Below are 25,173 nucleotides of genomic sequence, written 5' to 3' on the forward strand. Positions count from 1 at the left end.
TTTGGTTCAGCCACCTGGATTCTATTCTTGAATTGACATGATCCAAGATCATATGGCTAATGACCACTTGGATAAGTACATTAGTCATGAATTCCCACAAAATGGCCCACATAAGACAAAATAGAGAACATAACGGGTCTTCGAAAGATTTAGTAAAATGCCTTTATCATTCCTGTGGCTGGCTCTTCATGATGAAACGTCTGGATGCAACTATGGCGAGATTAGAAAAAAAAAGTAAAGCTATAGCTACTGGACTAGGACATGCTTTTTTGGGGAGGTTTTGCGAGGAGGTGAAATGAGAGCAATGACCTGGAGGGAAACACTGTAGGCCCTGAGAAGTACAAGAGAATGAAGGACTTAGTGATCATTGACTTTCAGAATCAACACTGGAACTTTTTTCACAAAGGAAAATACTCTGATAAGGCTCTCTGAAAGTTTTGTAAACACCTCGGAATAATTAACTAACTGTTTGTCTGTCATCTTCTGCCACATGATTTTGACTATGATTTGATCTCCACTCCCTGAAACTTTACCTGGGAGTCTGTTGGAAACATCAGGGACGGCCGAGCTCCTGCACTTCCCTTGCAAAACACCCTATCAGTACCTCAGAATATCATTTCTAACCCCATTCCTGCAGTCACTGTAGTGACATGGAAAAACAGGCAGGTTGGACTGACACCCTGAGGCAGTCTCTTCAGAAACAAGGAGTAGATTCAATTATTTGAACTGAACTGGAAATCTAAGCCCTGCCAGTTACTTAAGAAATTGTGTTGGAAGCACTGCCTCCTGTTTCCTTAATTGATATAGGTCCCAGTTAGGAGGCACTGACGTTTAATTTGGTCCCAGTCTCTGTTCAGATTAAGTACTGTGACTGATGAAGTGGTGTACTCAAGAGAAGATTTACCAAAAGACAAGATAGTATAGAAATGAAGAGGCAATATCACTGGGAGACAGTTCTTTATGGGTTTCTTCCTTTTCTGCACATCTTGCGAGCAGAGGGACTAACTCACCTTTGTTCACGGCTCTCTTTTAAAGGATTTTTGTGTGGCAGACAGCCTCAGAAGTTGAAGCTATTTTCACCAAGGACGTGTTACTGTATATTATAAAACACTGGGATTTCCTAAGCTCAGGGTAACTCTGCTGTAATGCCATTCACTCCATGTGCAGGTGTCACCTGACCCTTTTTACATTGCCTTATGGGAATTGGGACGTAAGGGTCCCACAAGAAAATTGACACTCTGACCAATGCTCTTTCTGCAAGCAATAAACTGTGCGTTGTTTCTGACCCAGGAGTCTCTTGTCTTCTGCCAGCATCCATGAAACTGGCAGAAGCTTGCTCAACTTGCTAGCTTAAAAGCAGGATAAAAATTTTAGACTCTTTACTATTTCTTAAGAAACCTGCCCTGAAATAGGGTCTAAGCTGTGATGTGGATGATGCTGTTCGTGAAAATAAAATTTCCAAAGGTTGAAGCCAGATCCACCAGCCAGAATTGCTCATGAAAATATAGATCATGGCCGGGCACGGTGGCTCAAGCCTGTAATCCCAGCACTTTGGGAGGTCAAGACGGGCAGACCATGAGGTCAGGAGATCGAGACCATCCTGGCTAACCCGGTGAAACCCCGTCTCTACTAAAAAATACAAAAAAAAACTAGCCGGGCGAGGTGGCGGGCGCCTGTAGTCCCAGCTACTGGGGAGGCTGAGGCAGGAGAATGGCGTGAACCTGGGAGGTGGAGCTTGCAGTGAGCCAAGATCCAGCCACTGCACTCCAGCCTGGGCAACAGAGCGAGACTCCGTCTCAAAAAAAAAAAAAAAAAGAAAAGAAAATATAGAACATTCTAATATGCTTTGAAAAATCAGAGAAATTAACTTGAGGTTTGATGATTGGTTTTACTTAGAAAGTATGACTTTTTGGTGGGCTAGTCAACTGCCTTTCTATTTTAGCTAAATTGACTAAATAATATGATCCCATATAATCATATTCCTTAACCAAAGAGCCAAAACACTAAATGTTTCTTGGTTATAGCAACTAAGTATAAATAACTGAGAATTCCTGCATACTTGAATGAGTAACTAGAACACAACTCTCATAATGTAAAATAAGATAGAAAGAAACCCAGTTTTGCAAACTGGGTTATAGTTTTGAAGTTAAAGGAAGGCAGGGATCAGGTCCCCCATTTTCAGAAAGAGGCACCATTATGACAGTGTAAATTGATTTGAGAAACAATGCTGAAAGCCCATGGTGAGTACTGAAGGACACTGGATTAAGGTCACAAAGACGATTCACAGCACAAATGGGGAGTTTCAGGTCGGCAGAAAGAAAACCCTTTGAGATGCATAACTGAGAGAGTGACAAAACTAAGTCTCACAGAATGTGGCAAGCTGGACAGCTTAAATGTATCTTTTCAAACTCATGCTAGCAGGGAACTGATTAATATGTTGCTAAATCTGAAGGTGTGGTATATTGGAGCTAGGAGGTGGTGTGCATTCTGCAATCAGTGGTTGAAAATGTTGGGAAAATCAGGGAAAGGGAAAGGAGTCAAGGAGTTGCTGCCTTCTGGAAACTTAGTGTCTATGTGAATAGTACACACTGAAGGAGCTGAGGGAGGGGAGAATGGAAAACAGAAGACTGTGCTCCAGGAACTGGGAAAAATTACCTGAAGGAGAACTAGGATAGTGCCATAAGCATACTTTCTTTGACCTCATAATTGTTTTCTTGGAGCTTCTAGCATGCTTAGAGTCATCTCCACATGCAAAGGACAGAATGTTTATTGTTATTATTGGTACCATTATTATTACATGAATATATATGATTAAGTCACACTAAAATATGTCTTTGGACAAAAAAGTAATGAAATTTTGTCATTTTATTACTTTATCAAAAAGTTGAAAGAGACATGAATTCATTTTATTTCTATTTAGCTCTGAAGAATAAATTTGAATTATTTCCTTCAGTGGCAATATTGCTTTTAGTAATTTCTATCAAAAGACGACAGATGAAATAATTTTGGAAAGATGAGTTGGACTAAATATATGGTTTCATTAATGGGGTCTACAGTATACATTTACATTATGAAAATATGAATATGTATAAAACATACTTGTAAATTCTGATTTCCTAAATTACACCAGCCTTGGGGAGGGATAGGAAGATAAAACTTGGGTAACCTTCTGAGTGGCACTACTCAAATCTCAAGTCAGATCTTGAAGTTTGTAACTATACTTACTTTAGATTGCAAACTTTATGATGTTTCCTATTTCATAGGTAGGAAAAATGCCGATTATTTAGGGAAATAGATACTGAACCAAACTCCAACTGAGAGTTGGTTAGCGAAAAGCAGGGATTGGGAATCCTAGTAGCAGATGAGGGCTTTCACAGATCTTGGTTCCCTCTCACTTCTATTTCTCCATTATTTGCATCTTATACATACTTTTTGTGCCAAATAAAAATACATCTCAAATGCAATGTGACATTCCCCAAATGAGGATCATCCCTTTCCATTTTGAAGTAGGATGACTCTGTTATTGCAAGAATGACTTCCTTCCCTTCGTTGTGTTCCTCCTGTTATAATAGTGCCAAGACACAAATATGGTTATTCAGCAAAAAGAGTTAGTTTTGGTTTCTGCTACAAACTAACACACAAAAAACCCAGAAAATTGGCTCAGTCATTCAAAGCCAAGGTTAAAGAATTCTTTTTTCTAGTTTTGATTTAATTTGGGTGCCACTGCCATGTGGTCACAAATATCCTTTGCTTGGCCAAACTTCAGTCAGGCTTCTGAAATTTCTCCTCAGCCCATCTCTGTACTTCCTTATAAAATCCTGGTTTAGCAAGGAAGTTTAGCTGGATATCTGCTCACACCAGATATCTGATCGGATTCTTCATCCTTCACCATCCCCCAGGTGAGGTCTCATTAACCTGGCCTGCATTCAGCAAGAATCCTGTTAGGTCGGTTTAGCCAGAATCCCCCTTACCTCTGATGTTTCCTCTTAGTAATTTTCCATCCTTTGACCCCCCCACTTTGCTCCTTGGATGTAAATTCCCACCTGCCCATGCTATATTTGGAGTTGAGCCTGATCTCCAATAACTACAAGACCCTATTGCAGTGGTCTCTATACCTATTGCAATGGTCCTGAATAAAGTCTTTCATACTGTGCTTTAACAAACATCATTAATTTTTTTTTTTTTTTTTTTTTTTTTTTTTTGAGATGGAATCTTACTCTCACCCAGGCTGGAGTGCGGTGGCGTGATCTCGGCTCACTGCAAGCTCCACCTCCCAGGTTCACGCCATTCTCCTGCCTCAGCCTCCCTAGTAGCTGGGCCTAGAGGCACCCACCATTGCGCCTGGCTAATTTTTTGTATTTTTCAGTAGAGACAGGATTTCACCATGTTAGCCAGGACAGTCTTGATCTCCTAACCTCGTGATCCTCCTGCCTCGGCCTCCCAAAGTGCTGGGATTACAGGCGTGAGCCACCGCTCCCGGCCTAAATAATTGTTTCTCTAACAACGGTGTCACTTTGTCACTTTTTTTTTTTTTTTGGGACAGGGTCTCACTCTGTTACCCAGGCTGGAGTTTGGTGGCTCTATCATGGCTTACTGCAGCCTCAACCTCCCCAGGCCTAGATGATCCTCCCACCTCATCCTCCCAAGTAGCTGGGACCACAGGTGCACACCACCATGCGCAGCTGATTTATGTATTTTTTGTAGAGATGGGATTTTGCCGTATCGCCCAGGTTGGTCTCGAACTCCTAGGCTCAAATGACCCTCCTCTCTTGGCCTCCCAAAGTGCTAGGATTACAGATGTGAGCCATCATGCCCTGCCTACGTTTAACAAACAATCTTGCCATGCCACTCATGTGGCAGTACAGGGAAAACATCTTGGGTGTCTGGAACAGGATAAGTAAACACCACAGTGAGGCAGAATCGGTGGCCACTGCCTGGTGTGAACCTGGATAGTGAGGATTAAGCCCTCTCTGTATAGTATCATCTTCCCAAGTCAGGAAAGGGCCACAGATTTGACATCACAGCTTTCTCTCTCTGGATTCGGAACACTGTTTTCTCCTTAAGAACCTCACAGGAAGGCACAAATATACTTCCAGGGTAATATCTAACAAGAGAAAATAAAATAACAATCTCAATCTCAAGACTGCCTTTAAGGGGCAGTAGTGAAATTATTCCCATACTGAGGGGTAACATTTTATCCCCAGCTCACTTATTGCCTAATTTGCTGGGGTTGATTCCTTTGTATTCCTTAAGAATTATTAGCTAATATTTTAGTAAGGGTCACTGGGAGATGGGATGTGATCGTTAAACAGGGAAAAGAGGAGCTTCACATACAAGCTTTAGTCTGCTTTTCAGTTTTGCTCAAAGTTGGATAGGATCCAGAGACTGGAGAGGGTCTCAGTTCCTCCCCACCTTCACGTTTCCACTATCCACATCTCATGCACACTTTGTGCATCCAACAATAATACACCTCAAATGCCATGCTGTTTCCTGAGCCTCTTAAGGAGCTTATTTTTATCATGCCAAGAACTTTCTGCTTTCCATGAAAGTAGTTCTTTTCGTTAGCACCTTGAATATTCCTTTTTCTAAATTCTTGCTCTCAAATGAAGAACTGCTTTGAACACTACAAAAATTCTAAGTAGAGAAGAGGACTGGGAGAAGAACAGACAGTGGCCATCTGTTGCTCTGGCTATACTTATGCAAATGGGGAAAGCTGTTTCTTTTCTTTTTTTTAAAGATATGCTTAATTTTGAAATTATATAAATGTTTAAAGTAGCTAAAAAGCCCAATATTAAACTAATAATTTATCTCAAATTTTATGAAACATTATTGACTTTACTCACCTTCTAGCACATAAACATACCTTCTAGCAGATAAACATCCAAATAAATATTGTCAAAATCAGATTACAAAATGGGAAGCTTTATTCTTGCTCAGTTGGTAGTATTATTTTCTGAAACTTTTTAGAAATAAACTTTGGCAATTGGCTTCAAAACTAAATTAAAATTAGACCAAACATTATTTTTACTATATAATCATATTTTTTCCCCAACTTTTCATCAGACTTGAAGCCATATATCTCCTAGCTGTTTTCAAAACTCAAATCTGTTATCAACACAATTTGTTATATTTTATTTTTCAAGTCATTTTATTTTAGTTTTCAGAAGAGATCCCTGATTCTATAGAAGTAACAATGAAAAAAATGTCTAAAGCCACCAATAAAAACCAATATTATAAAAAGTATTATAAGGGGTCAACAATTATTTGGGTGTGTGACATATGGCAGGTTTGTTTTAAAAAGTCACTCTTCTAAATGTTATACTGCATATATTTCTCTGTTTTCAAAACCAATGTGATTGAGGAAATCAGCTCTGAGTGTCAAAAGAACTTTCTGAGTTTTCGTTCGTTGGCTTCTTTATTGTCGCGAGATCGCTTATTGCTTACATTGAAACATTTATTTATTCTTCTATAAAGATGCCAGTGCCAGAATCTCAGCAGAGAAGCAGTCAGTAGATGTAAGAGGTTCTTTTCTGAAAGAAATAGATTCATGCTTCTTGTCTAGCATTTATGCAGTTATTCTGATAATGAATTTCTAGGTCAATTTTGTGAGTGGAAGGTATACAACTCTCACAACCACAATAGGCATTTTGAATCTGTAGTAAGAAACACTAGACAATTTGAAAACAAAGTCAGAAACAGGAACTCTTAATGAAATTGGTAATGAATATTCAATATATAATATGAAAGATAGCTAACTGCAGAAATCACACACTAAAGAAAAAATAATAAAATTCACCCATTCTAAGAAGGCATTTGTAAACATTTTAATAACACCAAGTTGTTATTTTAATATTTAAACCTCATCAAGATAATTACAGCCATTGATGTCAGTGGGTCCAAATGCCAGTCCATGGATAAACTGCATCAGAATTACTTGGGGAGTTTTAAAATTGTTACTACTTTAAACATTTTTGATATAGTCCCTAGGGTCTTACTTTAAAACTAGTGAAGCAAAATTGCAAAGACCAAGGTATCTTTAATTTAAAAAATATCTCAGGTGATTCTGATACAGTTTAGCTATGGACAAGGACTACATTTGAGAACTCCAGGTTCAAAGGAGAGTATCCTTAGCAGTTGTCTCAGAGAAACTGCAGAGTAGAATAACCTTTAGTGATCAGAGATGAACCCACGATTCCTGCTTTAAAAAAGCTCTGTGTTAGGGGATAGGGGTTGGAGGTTGCCAAGAATGGGTTCTCTGCAGATGCTGAAGAGAGAGAAATCTGAACAACTCTGAAGAATCTAGATGGGGTCTGAAAAATATGGAGGCTTTTACTGAGTATTAGAGGATGTTAAATTCAGCAGGTGATGGAAGACACAGGCAAGACACTATGTGTGCAAAGGGAGGGATAGGTCTATAAGAGAACATGTAAAGATCCCTTAAAATGTTTGCTGGGCCTCTCTCCTTAGAGTTAGATTTCCCTGCAGGGGATCTTTGGCAGATGTCCTTTGAGCTGAGAGCAAAAGGGCAAAGGGCATGACCCTTGCCCTCTGGCTGGTCCCTGTATTCTCTTATGCAGCTGTTAGAGATGCTTATCAGCCTTCAAAGGTTGCCCACAGGGAATCCCTGCTGGGTGCCTACTGGCACGTAGAAGTCCTTTTCTTTGGGGAGTCTCTCTCAAGCTAGAGGCAAATCTAACCAACACGTGTTTAACCTAGGACAGTATATAAAACCCTTTTGTATGCACCATTTCATCTAATCTTCACAACAATCCTGCAAGACAACTATTATTTCTCAACTTTTATTTTTTTCCTTAGGGGATTAAGTCACTTGCTTAAGAACACAAACAGCTAATAAGCTGTGCAGCAGGAACTCAAACCTATGTCTTGGACTCAGAATCCCGTGATCTTTGCTCTACATTTATAAAGCCCCTCTGCTTCTGAGTAAACTGATGAAATTGAGATTCTGGGTTTATAAGGCTGAAAGCCACACCTGCACTAGTCCTACTTCCACCTTGCAATTTTAAGTTTCCTTGGAGTGTTCTTTTAAAGGACTATGTGGATCTCAGTAAAAGCACAACAAATATTTGTTAAAAAATAAACGGATATATTTTATACGTTGAGTCTTTGCAAAGTGTATCGAAGTTAATCTTCCTTAAAAGTTCAATTCAGAGGAATTTTATCTCTTCTATGTCTGAAAATTATGCTCCTTTGCCTTTAATTAACGGAGGACAATGCCTTAAAAATAAGGCTTTCCCAATGTAGAAAGCAACATACTAACAGATTGAGATAAGGTAAGCTACTGGTATAAGAGTGTAAGGTTGAGAAGGGAAAATACAAAATAGTGGGTATCAAGACCTGTGTGAATAGAAGGGGAGCTAGAGAACAGGCTTACAAAAGTGACAATGAGGACATTTCTTTTTTATAATGATGTCGAGGGTTTCCCCAGTCTACACCTGCTATTTTTGTAATTTCTCTATGAATACTTTGAGCTATTTAGCAAATTGTAGATCATTCATACTCTTTCACTTAGTCCCCTGACTTCTATTGCCAACCTAGCAACTGTTGTTTTCCTCAGCAGAAATATATATAAAAATAAAGCATCAGACCAAATGTGCTTAAACGCGGTGATCAAATTCTCTTAGAGAGTAGCTTTAAAAGCTGGATGCAGCTGAACCCATTCCTTAAGCAAAAACATGGAAACCCAGTAAGTGAAACAAAAGCAGAGCTGATGTAATAAAACGGGGTCAGGGGACAAACCTCTATTTCATCACATCCTTCGGGGCGACCTCTCCTCTAGCAAGGGAGATCCACTTCTGGGATTTGTAACGAGTTGAATTATCCTGTTTTGTTTTCTATAATACAATAAAACAACGGGACCTAGAATCTATTCTTTGAATGTCTTTTCTGGCTTCACTAAAAAGCAGAGTTCAGGACAGTAAGGAATCCGGGAGGCACATAAACTAAGTCCCACGAAAACGGGAAGTGGGAAAACTGACATACATCTAGTAGCATTTTCAATAGCAACAAAGAACTATTTTTCTTTGAGAATTTTCACAGTGAATATAATCTCATGAAAGAATAAATGTTCTGTCATTTTCGGAATTTAAAGAGTGGGATGAATAACTTTTAAAAATACTGAAAAGTGCATTGTATCTCTTTGATTTGTGGTTTAGCTCCGCCATCCATCATAATTGTAGGCGATAGGAAGAGAATCTTGATCATCAATGTACCCCTGCTCTTGTCAGCGCTGCTGTCCTCAGATAAACATAATTTGTTTCTATTATTTATTTATTTTTCCTAAAATATTTGAATACATGGAAACATAGAAGCATTTATTTTAGGCATATTCTTTTGTAGAACTGAGTGGCTTTGCAGCTTGTTTAAAGCTTGGCCAACCAAAAATGGAGAGAGGAAATTATATGTACATTTTATATTATATAGTAAACTTTAGGTCAGCTTGCTTTCTACTGGGCTAGAGGACATTAGATCCTTTTGTGCTTTTGTAAATCACAGGATGAGGTATTTATGAAGCTCTTATGAAAATTACATAATTTTCAAAGTGCTCTTTCTATTAAGGATATGTGTATTTTTTTCACTGAGTAATGTTTCACAAGCAGCATTCTTCTGTCTATGTGCAATAGTTAGAAATCTTGAAGAAAGGAGATTCAACTGAACTTGGACCTGCCATTGTTGAGTACTTCTCACTTATAAATTAGATTTACCCTCATAGGATATACAATTTCTTTTTCTATTCAGTCAAATTCCTCATTCACTTTATGGCATTTCTCTAGTCTTGGCCTTTTAGGCATCCAAGTTTTTCAGAACTCTAGTCCAATTAAACATCTCTGAAAATATTCATAGGTATATACCAACTATCTCTGAATCCCAGAGAAAATTAGGAGATGCTCGGCTTATTCTCTTTTTGTAATTAGCTCTTTTTTTTGAGAGAGAGAGTCTTACTCTGTTGACCAGGCTGGAGTGCAGTGGCACGATCTCGGCTCACTGCAACCTCCACCTCCTGGGTTCAAGCAATTCTCCTGCCTCAGCCTCCAGAGTAGCTGAGATTACAGGCATATGCCACCATGCTTGGCTAATTTTTGAATTTTTAGTAGAGATGGGGTTTCAGCATGCTGTCCAGTCTGGTCTCGAACTCCTGACCTCAGGTGATCCTCCCGCCTTGGCCTCCCAAAGTGCTGTGCCTGGCCGTAATTATCTCTTTAGAAATAAAAAGTCTTCTAAATTTATCTCCATTCTATGTTGACTTGAAAGGCCATTACATACACAAGAAAGCTTAGAGGTATAAATACACAAGGTAAAATGTCTGTTTTTTGAGTTTTTTCTTTCCTTTAAAGTAACTTATTTAGAGATTTTGGGGGTACAGAATACTAAGGAAGACAGCACAGATTAAGTAGCAAACAATTCCTGCATATCGGAGCATTTCTTTGAGGAAATATCATGGAGAGGATGTATGAAAACTTAAGCTGTCTACCTAAGAAAAGCTACCATGTTTTATACACAGGGACTCAAAATAAGTGTGGCCACCAATTTTAATTTTCCACATAGTCCTTTGGCATTAGGTGGCAAGTCAGATGATGTTGTTGCTAACACCCTTGCTTTTGGTCCTTACAATAGAGATGGTAATTCCTAAAATGGCTATGTAAAGAGGGTGTCATGAAAATAATCTTAAAAATGAGTGCAAAAGTTGAAAAAAAAATGAATCTGGATTATGGGCTCATTCCACAAGAACGAATCAAACAGGGCTGATACTCTTTTCTAAATGCAGATGAGTGTTGGAACAGCATGCACGTTCTGAAAGGCTCAGACAACCTGAAGTCTCATTTTTTTGAGCCCTTCAAAGTTTTGGCTTTTCAGAGAAAGACTCAAGAGAGGAAATGACTCAGCATCATTGAAAAAAGGAATAGATCAAACTTGAACTCAAAAGTTCTATTTTCAGTTGAGGAAGCCTTGTTGCTAAAGCACAGATCTGTTCGCAACTTGAACACACTGAACAAGCCCCACTTCTTTTGCAACCTCTATTCTTACAACAGAATATGTGTAGATGTGTACCCCTTTATAGTGCTCTTGTTTTGCATGCAATCAAATGGTTATGAAGTTTTTGTACAAGAATTTCCGTTTGAGGCTACCCTTTATTCCTGAAGTGTCATATATAGTTCCTCTTAAAATATTTATTGCTATTACTCTTGATTCCTTAATGTGAGGTTTGGTAGAGCAGTAACTGCCATCTCTTACCATGTTGTTATCTTAGTTGCCAACTATACTTTTCTATTTTTTAGAGCACTTTTATATTCCCAGCAAAATTGAGCAGAAACTACAGAGTTCATATTTAACTCCCTGTCCCTGCAAATGCACAGCCTTCCCCATCGTCAAGGACCCTCACCAGATGGTACATTTGTCACAATTGATGAACATATATTTATATTTCTTTATCACCCAAAGTCTATAATCTCCATTAGGGTTCACCCTTGGTGTTGTATGTTCTATGGGTTTTGACAAATGCATAACGCCATATAGTAACCATTAAAGTATCATACAGTATCACCTTAAATATTCTCTGTGCTTCATCTATGGATATATGTGTCTCTCCCTCTCCCTCCTCCCAGCCCCTGCCAACTACTGCTCGTCTTACTGTCTTCATACTTTTGCCTTTTCCAGAATGCCATCTAGCTGATATTATACAGTAGATAGCCTTTTCAGAACAATTATACTTTTGGAAAACTGAAAGTATTTAGTTGCAAATCATAGAATTCATTTCTAAATTCATGGCTATTTTTAAGATTAAAAAATTAGTAACAATTGTAAATATAGTTATTTTAATATAAGATATAAATATATATGTGTTTCACGTAAAATAAAAATACATATGTATTCTTTGCATGACCGCTGCATCCAATGTCAGGGGCCATTTTCAGATCCTGAAAGAGGTAAACTATTGTCTTAACTGTATTCATATGTAGTTTCCAAATCTCCTTTTCTGTATTCTTAGATAAGATACCTGCTAAGAAAAAAAGACAAATAAAGCTAAAATATTTGAAAAGAGAGATTTACTTTTTTCACTTTAAGATTCAGTTTTCTATTATCATCTACTTTTCTGTCAAGAAATGAAATCCTGATTTCTACCAGGGTCATGACTTCTTAATATATTTCCCGCCTAACTAGAATTTAGAAGACTTGAAATTTTCAAAATGGATTGCTGGAGGCTTAATTTTTAATTATTTATTTTAGGTTAGCCGTCTTGTTCCTCCAAACTAAACCTCGAGTAGTTTGGTTTATGATTACCCTGGCAGCTGTGAAACAAGGTGACAAGGAGGTCTTGTTTTTGTTTTGTCAGAAGTAACTGTTATGGACCTTGTTAGGCTGTAGCGATTTCGTCCCTCTACATGGATGGTGTTAAAATCTCCTCATAAAGTGAAGTTTTAAAATCTCATAGTAAAAAAATCAATTTTCCTTTGAACTGCCAACCAAGTTTCCATGTCACATTTGTAAACGTCATTATGGTGAAGTGAAAACTGCTTGAGAAGTCCTAGAGAACTGTGGAAAGAAACACTTATGTGTGCGTTTTGCTAGCTGTCAATTCTTAAATATGGAAGCCTAAGAGGAGAAAGTGATAATATTCAAAGAAGAGGAGGGATACTGAAGGAATAAAAGAGTGTGTTAAGCTTTGTTCCATGTGTTAATAATGTTAATACTTTTTAATTGTTATTAGGTAGTTGGCTCTTCTTTTTTTATCAATGAAATGTCAATTAATTTTGTGAATAATTTTCAACGCCGTGTGAGATAAAAAAAAAAGTCACAAAACCGAGAGACATTATAACCTGAAGAGGAAGTGGTTTAGGAAACTTGTCAATCACAGTCATGAGTCGGGAACCACTTTGGTCACCACTTCCGATCCTAACTAGCTGTTTGTTATTTGGAGAAGAACAGTTAGTGGCACCCAAGCTAGATGTCATATTCATGACAATTGCTCGGGGTGGGGATGCAGAAAACGGATTTAAGATATTTGTTTATGGAGTATGTTTTATTTTAAAAAATCAGCTTTAAAAATTACTTGTAAAATATTCTAGTCATCAGCTGACCCTAAAATGTAGATGTTCTTTAATGGAAAAAATATTCTTGATAAAGTTTGCATAAAACAGAGAGTGTTAAACACTGTTGAAAAGTAAAGCAGATTTCTAATCTAAAATAAACCACCTTAGTTATATGATATACTGATAGGGGGACTGGTTGAAAGTTATAGAAGAATTAGACACGACATTAAAAACGTATGTCTGGACAAATGATAATTTGCTAAAATGCAGTCAAAAGTGAAGCATGCAGAGGTGCAATTTAATAAAACTTAACTTTCAAATCAATTTTCTTTTTTTTTTTTTTTGAGACGAAGTCTCATTCTGTCTCCCAGGCTGGAGTGCAGTGGCGCCATCTCGGCTCATGCAAGCTCCGCCCCCCGGGTTACGTCATTCTCCTGCCTCAGCCTCCCGAGTAGCTGGGACTACAGGCGCCCGCCACCTCGCCCGGCTAATTTTTTGTGTTTTTAGTAGAGACGGGGTTTCACCGTGGTCTCCATCTCCTGCCCTCGTGATCAGCCCTCCTCGGCCTCCCAAAGTTCTGGGATTACTGGCGTAAGCCACACCGCGCCCGGCCTCAAATCAATTTTCAACAGATGTGAGTGCTCTCAAAATTCTCAGTGTATGAGATATCTTTACAACAATCATTACTTATTACAAATCCTGGCATATTTCTGTTTCTTTTAAATGCAGCAGGGCGAAATTATGTTATCTTATCAGCTGCCTCCGGAACTCCTTTCCCGGCGGTATTGTTTTGTTTATGCAACATTCACTAGGACAGGGAGACCCTGAGGGAATGGGTGTTGGCAGGAATGAAAGTAAGGAAGGAACAGTTCTGCTTCTGTGAGCCAGGTGGAGAAGAGAGGGTAGGATCAGAGAAGTAGTGTTGGAAATGAGGTGGGTGTCAGAGATGCCAGAAAGGTTAAAGCCTGGAGTGCTTCATGGCATAAATCTGTCCCTCCTTGGGATCCCCAAATCTCCAGTAGAAGTTTTGTTACACTTAATAGGCTTGATTTTTGTAGCTTTTGGGAGATGGGATAGAAGAGGGACCTTTGTTCTATATTTGGGATGACCCCAGGATGAAAATATAAAAATAGGCATGAGACACAGGGCAGGGGTAAAAAATTCAACCTGAGGAAGAAAACCATATCAGAAGAGATTATGAGAATTTAAGGCACACCTCCACCTTCTCCATTCCCAGGAATCTGAATATAATTAGGGAAGATTTTGAATTTCCACAATCCATGCATTTGGGTGTCTGAATTAATCTTATTTAGATTTTAAGTAGTGAGGAGACCAGGTGACATCATGATTACACAATAAAGTGTGATTCCTTCCATGATTGTGTTTGAAACTTCAGAAGAGGTCTTTTGCCCATGTTTTTAGTGGATTTTCTTTTCATATTAACGTATAGAAGTTCTTTTATATATGAATACTAATTCTTGGTCACTTATACATGGAGCAAAGATTTTTCTACTATATGGCTCTTTATTGCTTTTATAGTATCTTTCGATGAGCAAAAGTTTGAAGTTTTAATGAAGTTGTGTTTATTAATATTTTTCTTTATAGTTGGAACTTTCAGGGTCTTAGGAAATCTTTCCCAATTCTGAAATCATGAAGATAAACTGTCTTCAACAACTAAGTTTTAGTCTTGAATCAATTTAAAGTTAATGTCTATGTATGATACAAAGTATGGATGCAATTTTATTTTGTTTTACCTTTTTGCCGTGGAAGTGATAATAATGAATATCTTTGACATTAAGCTGCTTTATCTTAAAGTAAATATTCTCAATGTTTTGCCATTAAGTGTGGCATTTATTTTAATGCTATTTTTATACATGTTCTTTTTCAGGTTAGGAAATTTCTCTCTTGCCATTTTCTTGTTTGTCTCCTTGCTTGGATTTTTTATGGGTGATACTGAATTTCATCAACCCCCTTTTTTTGTAACCATTGGGGTAATAACAAAATTTTTCTTTTTTATTCTTTTAGAGTAGTAACTGATTTTAATACTTTATTATTATTAATTCTATCCTATGTTTCTGAAATAATTCCAGCTGGGTCTTGACATATATATACTTTTAAACAATGCTGTGCTCAATTTGTTGAATTTATGCTCATAAGTAAGATTGATAAGTGCTGTTTTCCTTGTTTTTCCTTGGTATCACAGCTTGAGCGCTCCATCTCAAGCTTGAGAACTACATTAGAAATGTATTGAGGAGACTATTACTTTTCTATTCTCTGAAAACTTGTGTAGGATTGAAATTATCTGCTACAAAGCCATTTGGACCTAGTGTTCTCCTTTGGAGAAGATATTTAACTGCTGACTAATTTCTTTAATGGCTCTAAGACTACTAAACTTTTACCTGCTCTTTGAGTAAATTTTGGAATTTGTATTTTTAAAGGATATATCTATTTTGACGACATTTTCAAGATATTTGACATTACTGTTGCCCCTAAAAACATGTCGCCTTTTTAAAATCTCTGTAGCATGTACTGTAATGTCTCTTTTTTATTACAAATATTTTTTATTTTGTGTCTTCTATTTGTCTTTCAATTGATCTAGCCAGAAGTCTTTCTGTATTATTAATCTGTCCAAAGGCTTAATTTTTGGCATTGCTGATTCTCTCTATTGTATGTTTTCGCTTCTCATTGTTATGATTTTACTTTTAATATTTCTTTCCTCTTATTTTCTTTGTTTTTGGTTTTCTGTTCTTTTTCTAAATTTCTGGGTTGCTCACTAAACTTATTAATGTTGAACATTTCTACTTCTCTAAGGTAGGCATTTCAATATATATATTATACTCTATGCATCAATATACCTATGTCAAGTATTTTCTGTTATGTGTGTGTGTGTTTCTTTCATTTTTTGTGTATTTATTTATTTATTTATTTATTTAGAGACGGAGTCTCACTCTGTCGCCCAGGCTGGAGTGCAGTGGAGTGATCTCGGCTCACTGCAAGCTCCACCTCCCGGGTTCACGCCATTCTCCTGCCTCAGCCTCCCAAGTAGCTGGGACTACAGGCGCCCGCCACCACGCTCGGCTAATTTTTTGTATTTTTAGTAGAGACGGGGTTTCACCGTGTTAGCCAGGATGGTCTCGATCTCCTGTGATCCACCGTCTCGGCCTCCCAAAGTTCTGGGATTACAGGCGTGAGCCACAGTGCCGGCCGTCGTTTTTTCCTTTTACTTTTTTCTCCTCAACTTGTTTAGAAGCTATGTGTTCCGCGTCTATTCTTCTAGAAGTATCAAAACATTTACCTTCATCCTGAAAATTACAAGAACCTTAAAATGCTTTAACTTTGCTCTTACTTCCTTTCTAATTTACATGCGGTGTTTCCTGATATTTTAATTCTGCTGATCTTTAAAGACAGAAATTAAATGCTATTATTTTATTCAATCAGTATTGTTGAGATTTAATAAAAAATTTAACGATATCTCTGCTTATGATCCCTTCTCATACTCAGACCTCCTCCCTGGTATTATCTTTATTCTGCCTAAAATACATCCTCAGACTTTCCATTATTAAGGATTTGGGATGACAAAATGATTTTAGTTTGTTTCTTTCTCAGTTTTGTTACAGAGATTCAGTTTTACTTCATTTACTCAAAAGAAGGAAGTAGTTAAAAAGACAGGCTGTGGGACTGAGGGAGGGAGAAAGGTTAATTCATCTTAAAAGGTAGAGAGCTTCTGTTTGGGATGATGAAAAAGTTGTGGAAATTGATAGGGGTAATGGTCGTACAATGTTGTGAATGCACTTAATGTCACTGAATTGTATACTTGAAAATGATTAGAACGGTAAGTTTTATGTTACTGTGTTTACACACAGACTCGCACACACACACGCGTGCACGCACCGGTTCTGTGTGTGCATATATAAATGTACCTGTATTCAAATCACCCATCTCTTGCTAACAGTGATTTTCAGGCAAGTAAATTAACCCTGCTCTGCCTTTCTTCTCTTATCTGTCGAACGGAACTGTACATGAGGTAGACTGCCTACCTCAGGGTTTTTATGAGGACTAAATGAGGTGGTATATGTAAAATGATTAAAACAAGGCCAGTTTATATTCACTATTCAGTAAGCATTAGCTATTATTATTGTTCCTTGTCCCTTATATGCAGAGATCGCTAGGCAGTGATAAGAAAGACAACACAGGCCTAAGGAGGCCATGGAATTCACTCCAAGCTTAAACCCAAGCTGAAAAACGTCTATGCTGCTTCCCCTGAAATCACGGCTGCATACCCAATGGTCTCGCACAATTCAGGCTTATTCCCACTCACCTTTTCTGGGATATGAACCTGTGACTTTAATTTCATCATTTAAAAACCAAGTTTCAGTTTAATAATTTAGTGTTTAAGATGGTTTACGAAACAAAAGTCATCATCCTGTGAGGGTAACTGTCGTACCCTTTCATGTTAGTGTTAGAATACTTGAGTACTTGTCAGAGAACAAATCTTTGGCTACCTTTCAATTCTTGTAATAGTCTGAAGGTGCTTGTGAGTAAGATGATTTTTGGCTGTTTTATGTATTTGTTTGTAGTTCTGAACAAAGATATCTGTTTAACCTGGATGTGAAGGAAGGCCTGGTCTATTTTCATTCTTTAAAATTGTTTTTTTTCCTTTCTTTTTTTGATGTCTTGAAAAAAATAAAGATATCATTGTAGTTTATAAAGAAAAATAATAGGTAACACAATATAAACATGTTTAATTTCTTAATCTGCAGATTTTATTGGGTATACAGATTTTATTTGAATACGGTTAGGAAATTGCTAAAGATTTAATCAATATGAAAGAATGTTATCTCCATTCTTGTAAGAGACATATTCAACTGCAGTCATTAAGATTGCTAACCTTATTTATTAGGCAGTCCAAGTATCTTTTAAAGGTATGTAGAATGTTTAAAATACTTATACATGCGTAGACTGGAAAGAGTTTATATTGAAATTTACCCAATTGTTTGGTTTGGAAAAAAATGTAAACCGCTGTAATCACATTTGTAATATGAAAATTATTAGTGAAGACAGAAAATATCTAACTGACTGAGAACTCATCAACAGAGGAAAAAGCTTCTTTCAGGCACCCATGGGATATCAGAGCTCTGCAGCCCCTTGACACTGAGGGTCCCTCACAGGCACAGCCACTTCAAAGGCTCCCTTCTTTCCAGCTGGCTCTCCACTTCCTGTGAATTCCACTAGGAATATTTCACCAAGCTGGAAAATAAAAATACCTTTCAGGGTCAAAATCTCACAATCTTTAATAATAAGATGTTGTAATTGGCTTTTCTGCTTTTGTTTTTTAAACAGGGCAGCACAGCCTAATAACTCAGAGCTGGCGTATCTTTTGGTGGTCAAATGTAAGAAATCCACGAATTCCAACTTTTTAATGTTATACATAGAGCAAGATCTGGTGGCCCTTGATTTTCGAACCAATTAAAGTTACGCCACAAAAAACTTAGTGATGACTACTGTACACTGCTGGTTTTGTATAATATTTTAAGTGCAAATTAAATTAAATCTCTCTAGGAGGGATTTCATATTCGTTGTTTGTTCGTAGTTTTTGTTTGTTTTGAGGCACATGGGACCTGGAAGAATAACTCACTTTAGAAATCAGCATCTTCAAAGATGAAGTATTGAATTTTAAATCCCCAAACTGATGAATCATAGAGCTGCAAGGGATCTTGTTTTGTATTTTTATTCAGTTATTTTGCCTTTTAAAAGGATGTATGTTATGTAGTCAAATAAGGTTATAGTCCGTATTGAAAGTTTCTCCAAAGAAATAAATGTAATATACAGTTCACTTTTTCCAGTAGTAGATAGAACTATTTACCTTATGGAAATAGAGAAATCTAAGTTAACAGTTTACTTTCTTCTCGCTTTTAAATGTAATGTCTTCTGTCTTTTATTGTTCAGAAGTTTGCTGTCAGTCTATTGTTGATCCCTTGTAAATAATCTGTCTTTTTTTTTTTCTGGTTTCTTTAAATACTTTCTCTATGACTGTAACTCTACAGCTTCAATATTATTTGTCTATCAATCAATCAATCAATCAATCATCTGTCTACTTATGTATCTATTTATCTATTATCATTTATTATCTACCCACCCATCTATTAATCTTGAGAGGATCTTTTGCTTTTCAACTCATGAATGACAGCCTGAATACATTACAATTAGTAACATTCACAGCCATTATATTTTTGAGTAATATTTCTACATTCCCTCTGTTATCACTATCCAGAACTCCAAAGAGCTGTATATTTGAACATCTGATTTTGCTTTCTTTGATGCTTAAATTGTCTTTTATTTTCGTAATTCCTTATCTCTCTTTGATACATTTTAGGTATTTTCCTTATCTTTCGATTTGTCAATTGTGCCTTACATTTTGTTTTATCTCCTATGTCATCTGCCTGTTAAGATTTAATTTCTATGATTATATTTTTTACTGTTACAAGTTTGAACTGTTCTTTCTCAAAGCTAGCCAGTCTTTTTCCATTATGTCTTGTTCTTTTTAGAAGTTGATTTCTCTTTCAATAATTTTAAACATGCTCATTTCCAAAGGGTTTATCGGAGTCTTTTATAATATGAAGTTTGTGGAATTCTAATCCTTTTGGCTGTCCCTGCTAATCATTGCTCATATGGAATATTTAAAAGTAACTTTAAACATATTTTTAGTATTGCAATTTTAGGGTACTTTTAGGTATGTAGTGAGCTTAGGTGGAATTCATGACTCTCCAGTGCAGATTTGCTTCTGCTTCTACCAGATACCCTACAGGCTATCAATGCTCGGAATAATTTTGCTATTGTTGCTAATACTTTGGCTTGGGAGTTCCTAGACAAAGTAGTAGAAGAATTCTGAACCCAAACCCACACTAGGTGCTGGTCAGTTGTTTTTGATTTTCAGGGGAGATTCTCTCTTTTTTTTTTTTTTCTACCTAAGCCCATGGCAGAGACATAGCTTCCTTGTTATTTTGTATGTGAGTATATTTTTGCTTTAGTCTACTTGTCATCAATAGTGAAATATTTTGAGGTTCCAGATTTCGGTAGGGGTTTTAGTTCTAACTTCCTCCTCCTGTTTGGGCCCAAGGCCTCATTTCTTCTCACTTACGGTATTTAAACCCAGGCTGTAAGTTTATGGAAGCTGACCACACCTATCATCCACAGTAAGGACAGCTGCCAGTATATTCGTATACTACTTTAGTTTTTCAACTGTCTTTTGTTTTAACTCCTGAGTACTTTTGTTCTTGGACTTTCAACTGTGGATTTAGGTGGATTTTATCCAGCATTTCTGAGTGTTTGCATCTGGATCATTTTTAGTTTATCATTTTCCACCATCTTGTTAGAATATGTCATACAGCTATTAAATGCTGCTCCCTTGAAAAGCCAGTTGATGCTTTAAAATGACCTCTTCCTAAGCAAAATGCCATTTTTCTCCTTGGCTTCTCTTTGAAGTGAGTCTAGTTGTAGTTATAATGTGTTGAATTATTACCATATATTTATGCTTCAATTATATTATTTAATGCTCACATAAAAACCTGACAGGTTGGGTATATATGCATTTTATAAGTGAGGATATTGAGACTCAGAGAGGTTAAATGACTTGACCCAGGTCACATAGTAGAAGAATATCACAGGCACGATGTCAGTGGAGTTCTATTCAATGCAAAAACTTTGCTTATAAGCCTTTACAGGTTGAGTATCCCTTATCCCAAATGCTTGGGACCAGAAGTGTTTCAGATTTCAGGTTTTTTGGGGGTATTTTAGAATATACACATATACATAATGAGAAATCTTTGCGATGGGACCCAAGTCTAAACACAAAATTTATTTGTGTTTCATATACATCTTATACACATAGCCTGAAGGTAATTTTACACAAGATTTGCAATAATTTTGTGCATGAAACAAAATTTTGACTGCAACCCATCACATGAGGTCAGGTATGAAATTTTCCACTCGTAATGCTATGTTTACCGAAAATAGTTTTGGGATTTTGGAACATTTTGGATTTCAGATTTTCAGACCAGGGATGTTCAACTTGTGTCTCTGTGGTCCACAGAGATAATTAGTTTCAAGAGATACTATTTGATATGAATTATCTGGTATGCTCCTTATAAAAAGTTTTATTGCCATTAATATTTGGCTTTAGAATATGCTATTTATATGTATATATTCACATGCACACATGGAATTTTTTAATTTAAATAATGATCCCTTCCCATTAATGTTTGACTTTAGAATGCATTTTATGATTTAACAAATTTTCTCCCTGTTTCCCAGCCAGACATTAAAATTAATCAGAGCCTATTTATCACTAATGAAAATTCACAGAGTGCCTTATAAATATATTCTTTCATTTAGCTATGTGACAAGGCAGTGCTAGCAGTGATTGAATGGCAAAATTGTCTATAGGATAATGCCTACAGTTTTCAGCTTGTCCCATGAAACCTTTGTGAACTATTCCCGTCTTGTTACTACTCACCCTCCCAAACATTGTCCTATGCTTGTGAAGTAAGAGGTGAAGTAGGAAGTGACCCATGGAATGCTCCTTCTCATTCTAATTTAGTAACTGGATGGGTTAGGGTAGTTGTTAAGACAGAATGTTGGAGGTGAGGATCCGGTTTGGGGATTGGAGGAGAAAACAAATAAGCATTGAGTCTAATAAGTTTTAGCTCTGGTGGGACATCCAAGTGAAGATGTCTAGGAGGCAGTTTGGTTCTGGAAAAAAGGGGAGAGAGCTTTGGCCTCCATCTTCCCAATTACAGTGAATTTTCTGGGCAGCAGGGGCTGAATTTATATTTTACAATGTCCCAACACAGTGCCTTGCTCAACAGGTGCTCTCTGTCTAGCATCTGAGTCCTTGAAGTTATTTAGCTACATTATCTCCATGCATTTCCAGAACACCCTGTTTACCTAAGCCTTAGCCCTTTCCACACTACATGCCTCAGATGCTATCACACTGTTTTGAAACCTTCTGCTTAACTGGTGTTCTCCCCACTGGACTATAAGCTTTTGGAGAGCAGGGAGAGTGCTCTTGTTTATTATCACAAATGGTACCTGGTGCTAAATACATACTTGTGGACTAAATGAGTAGATGCTGACTAATTATAGTTCTAATTCAATACAGCATTACAAAAGCACAGCAGGTAAGGAAGGAAGCCAGGGAATTGTTATGGGGGAATGAGTAGTAAAAAATGAGGGCATTCTCTTTGGGCTAGGTCAGAAGAAAAGTGCCATGAAAGATAAGCCTCATGAAATGTACTTTTTTGGAATTATTGCTTAGTATTTAACTCAGAAATAAACTGGAGTAAGCTCACTTATTTCTGCTGTTATTATACTTTGGTGTTCTATATACTCCAGTTCCTTATTCATTTTTCACAAGTTAGAAGGGTTATTTGAAATTATACAAAGAGGTCTTCCATTGCTATGAAAGGAATGTGTGTTGGTAACTTCCACTAACATTTATCAAAGTTTATATGTCCTTAACTCAGTGTAAACAAAATGCCTCAAATTTATGTCTCTTACAACCTTTATTTATCATTAATAATTTTCCTATTTAAATGACACAAAAATGTACATGCTTTAAAACTATTAGTTGTTTAAAATGTCAAGAAAGGTAAAGTTTATGTAGTCTGCCACCTGCTTAATGCCTGTAAAATCATTCCTGCTGGAGATACTGAATTGTTTTCCATTATATTAACATTGCATGAATAAAAATCCAAGCCTTTTAAATCACAAGTTTCATAAGGTGTTGATTGGCCTGGAGCAGGATAAATTCAGACAAATATTTATGGTGCCAAGAGTTGTGTGTATAAATATTCTTCCTCGAAAATGTTTCCAGTGTACTGTTAAACTGCCAAGGTGATATAATTTAACAGGTAAAGCAGTGAATAGAGAGCCAGGGGTCACTGAGTTTGAATTCTTTCTTCATTCCTACTTTAATATTTGATCCTGAACCATTTGGACCTTACCAAAGTCAAATTTCTACTTTGTGAAGTGAGGACAAATTAATCATTCAGTTACTGGGGCATGAGGATAGGTTTCGTGGTTAAAGAGACTTTAAAAATATACAATTACTATTAGAATGTAGATAGTCACAACATTGCTTTAATAGTTCGTTCAGGCTGGTATAACAAGGGCATTAAACCAAATCATGACTTAATCACCTCCCAGAGGCTCCACTTCTTAAGACCATCACCTTGGCAGTGAGGATTTCAACATATGAGTCTTGAGAAGACATAAACATCAGACCATAGCAATTGTCATGTATGAGGGAATTGGTTTGCATTTATTAATAATCTTCACAAAGCATCATCAAATTAATTTGCAGTTACACTTGTTACTATTTACTGACTGCTTGCTGTTACTCAGACACTGCCCTAAGTGCTCTATGTACCCCATTTGCTCCTTGTAACAAGGAGTTAATACCTTTGAGGCGGGTGTTATTCCAATATCAGTGAGAGTAATATTAAAGGAGGTGAATGAACTCAACATCACCCAGCTTGAAGATGGCAGAATCACATTCAAACTCATGTGATTCTGAAGCCAGAAGTCTGCATTTTTATACTCCATGCTATGATGTCTCCATGCTTTGCAAATGAGGTATCTGAGGCTTAGAAAGGTCAAGCAGTTTGGTGAAGATCACAAGCTAACATACTGGACTGGGATGAAAGCCCTGATGTGTCTGACAAGGGAGCTCTAGCTATTTCTATTATTGCTTCTCTAATATTATTAATGTGCTTGATATCTTTTGCACCACTTTTCTCTCTTGGATTACCAAGATAATTAGAGTCAGTGTTCTGCTGAATGCCTTGACCTCCCTAATCTCAGAAGCCCAATCTTTCTAATGAATTCTACTTTGGGGGATATGAAGGTGGATTATGCATCAAAGGTGGAATCAGCTGCATTTAAACCTTTCAGAATCCAGTTCCTTATTGTTTAAATGAGGGGTTACGATGGTAGAATCTATGGGTTTTTACCTCCATTATAGTTTAGCGTCTTTGAGTGCGATGAACAAATGTGGTCCATCTACTGAGGCCCTGGTGCCTGACTTTGTAGATATACCAAAAATATTCATCGGCTTTAATGAAGTTGCATTAAATTCCTTGATTTTAAGACTAGGTAAAACAAAATTTCCACTCTATTTCATTGCTTTTTAAAATGACAAATATGTTATTTTCTTTACAAGATGAAAGGAATTAAATATAGTGGCCAAATGATGTACTTAAATTGTTTATTACATCTTTGTTCGTTAGACAGAACATGTGAGATGGTGGCAGGATCAAACTACTTAGGTAGATCCATTTAGAATAATTCATTTGCTTAATTGAGATGAAGCTGCCAAACCAGTCGTGCTGTCTTGCTAAGACAGTTGAGCAGAACATACATTGTGGAGAAGAACATTCACATAGAGTGTAAAATGGTTAAACAGTAAAGCCCCAGGTAGTTGCAGCCATGGGATATATTGATTAGGGACATGAAAGTAGTGTCAGAGAGCCCAAGGATTTCAACATAAATGGGCGTATTTTTAATTCTGACTTCACACTGCTCTCTTAAGATAGTCGTAGAGCATGATTGCTTCTAACTTAATAGCATTTACACTAACACGATTTCACGTGGGTAGAGGAAGAATGGAAAGTTTCTTCAGCATTAAGTTCCATGTTTCTAGGAATGTCCAATGCCAGCAGCAGCAATAGTTACATCTGAGTTCCTGCCACTTGTTGCCACAATACAGGACCCTTCCAGTTGGTCCCGTGGTGTCGTTAGTAGGTCGAGTAGTGCTGTCTAAATATGTGCGTGCTCTAATCTTTGAAACCTGTGAATGTGCTACCATGCAGGGCAAAAGGGACTTAGCAGATGTCATTGTTTGCAGACTTTGAGATGGGGGAGGTTTTCCTAAGTTATCTTTGTGTGTCCAGTGCAATCATATGAATCTTTAATAGCAAAAAAATCTTTTCTGGTTTTTCTGGTGGCCAGAGAGATGTGATGAGAGGACTCAACCCATTGTCGCTGGCTTTGAAAATAGATTAAAGAGGCCACAAACCAAGAAATGCAGGTGGCCCCTAGCAGATGGAAAAGGGAAGAAAACAGGATTGTA

The 25,173-nt window shown here is 37.1% G+C and overlaps 1 long non-coding RNA gene across 1 annotated transcript in view; it reads left to right on the forward strand.

Moving 5' to 3' along the window:
* The first annotated feature begins 13,910 nt into the window (after positions 1 to 13,910).
* Positions 13,911 to 25,173, forward strand: part of LOC108512395 (uncharacterized) — an 86,360-nt gene continuing 75,097 nt past the window's right edge. Inside the window, exon 1 of the long non-coding RNA XR_001880589.1 lies at positions 13,911 to 13,979. This is a non-coding gene — a long non-coding RNA (uncharacterized LOC108512395). The remainder of the gene's footprint in view (positions 13,980 to 25,173) is intronic.

The sequence above is a fragment of the Rhinopithecus bieti genome, unplaced genomic scaffold, assembly GCF_001698545.2.
Source record: "Rhinopithecus bieti isolate Rb0 unplaced genomic scaffold, ASM169854v2 scaffold_28121, whole genome shotgun sequence".
NCBI classification, from domain to species: domain Eukaryota; kingdom Metazoa; phylum Chordata; class Mammalia; order Primates; family Cercopithecidae; genus Rhinopithecus; species Rhinopithecus bieti.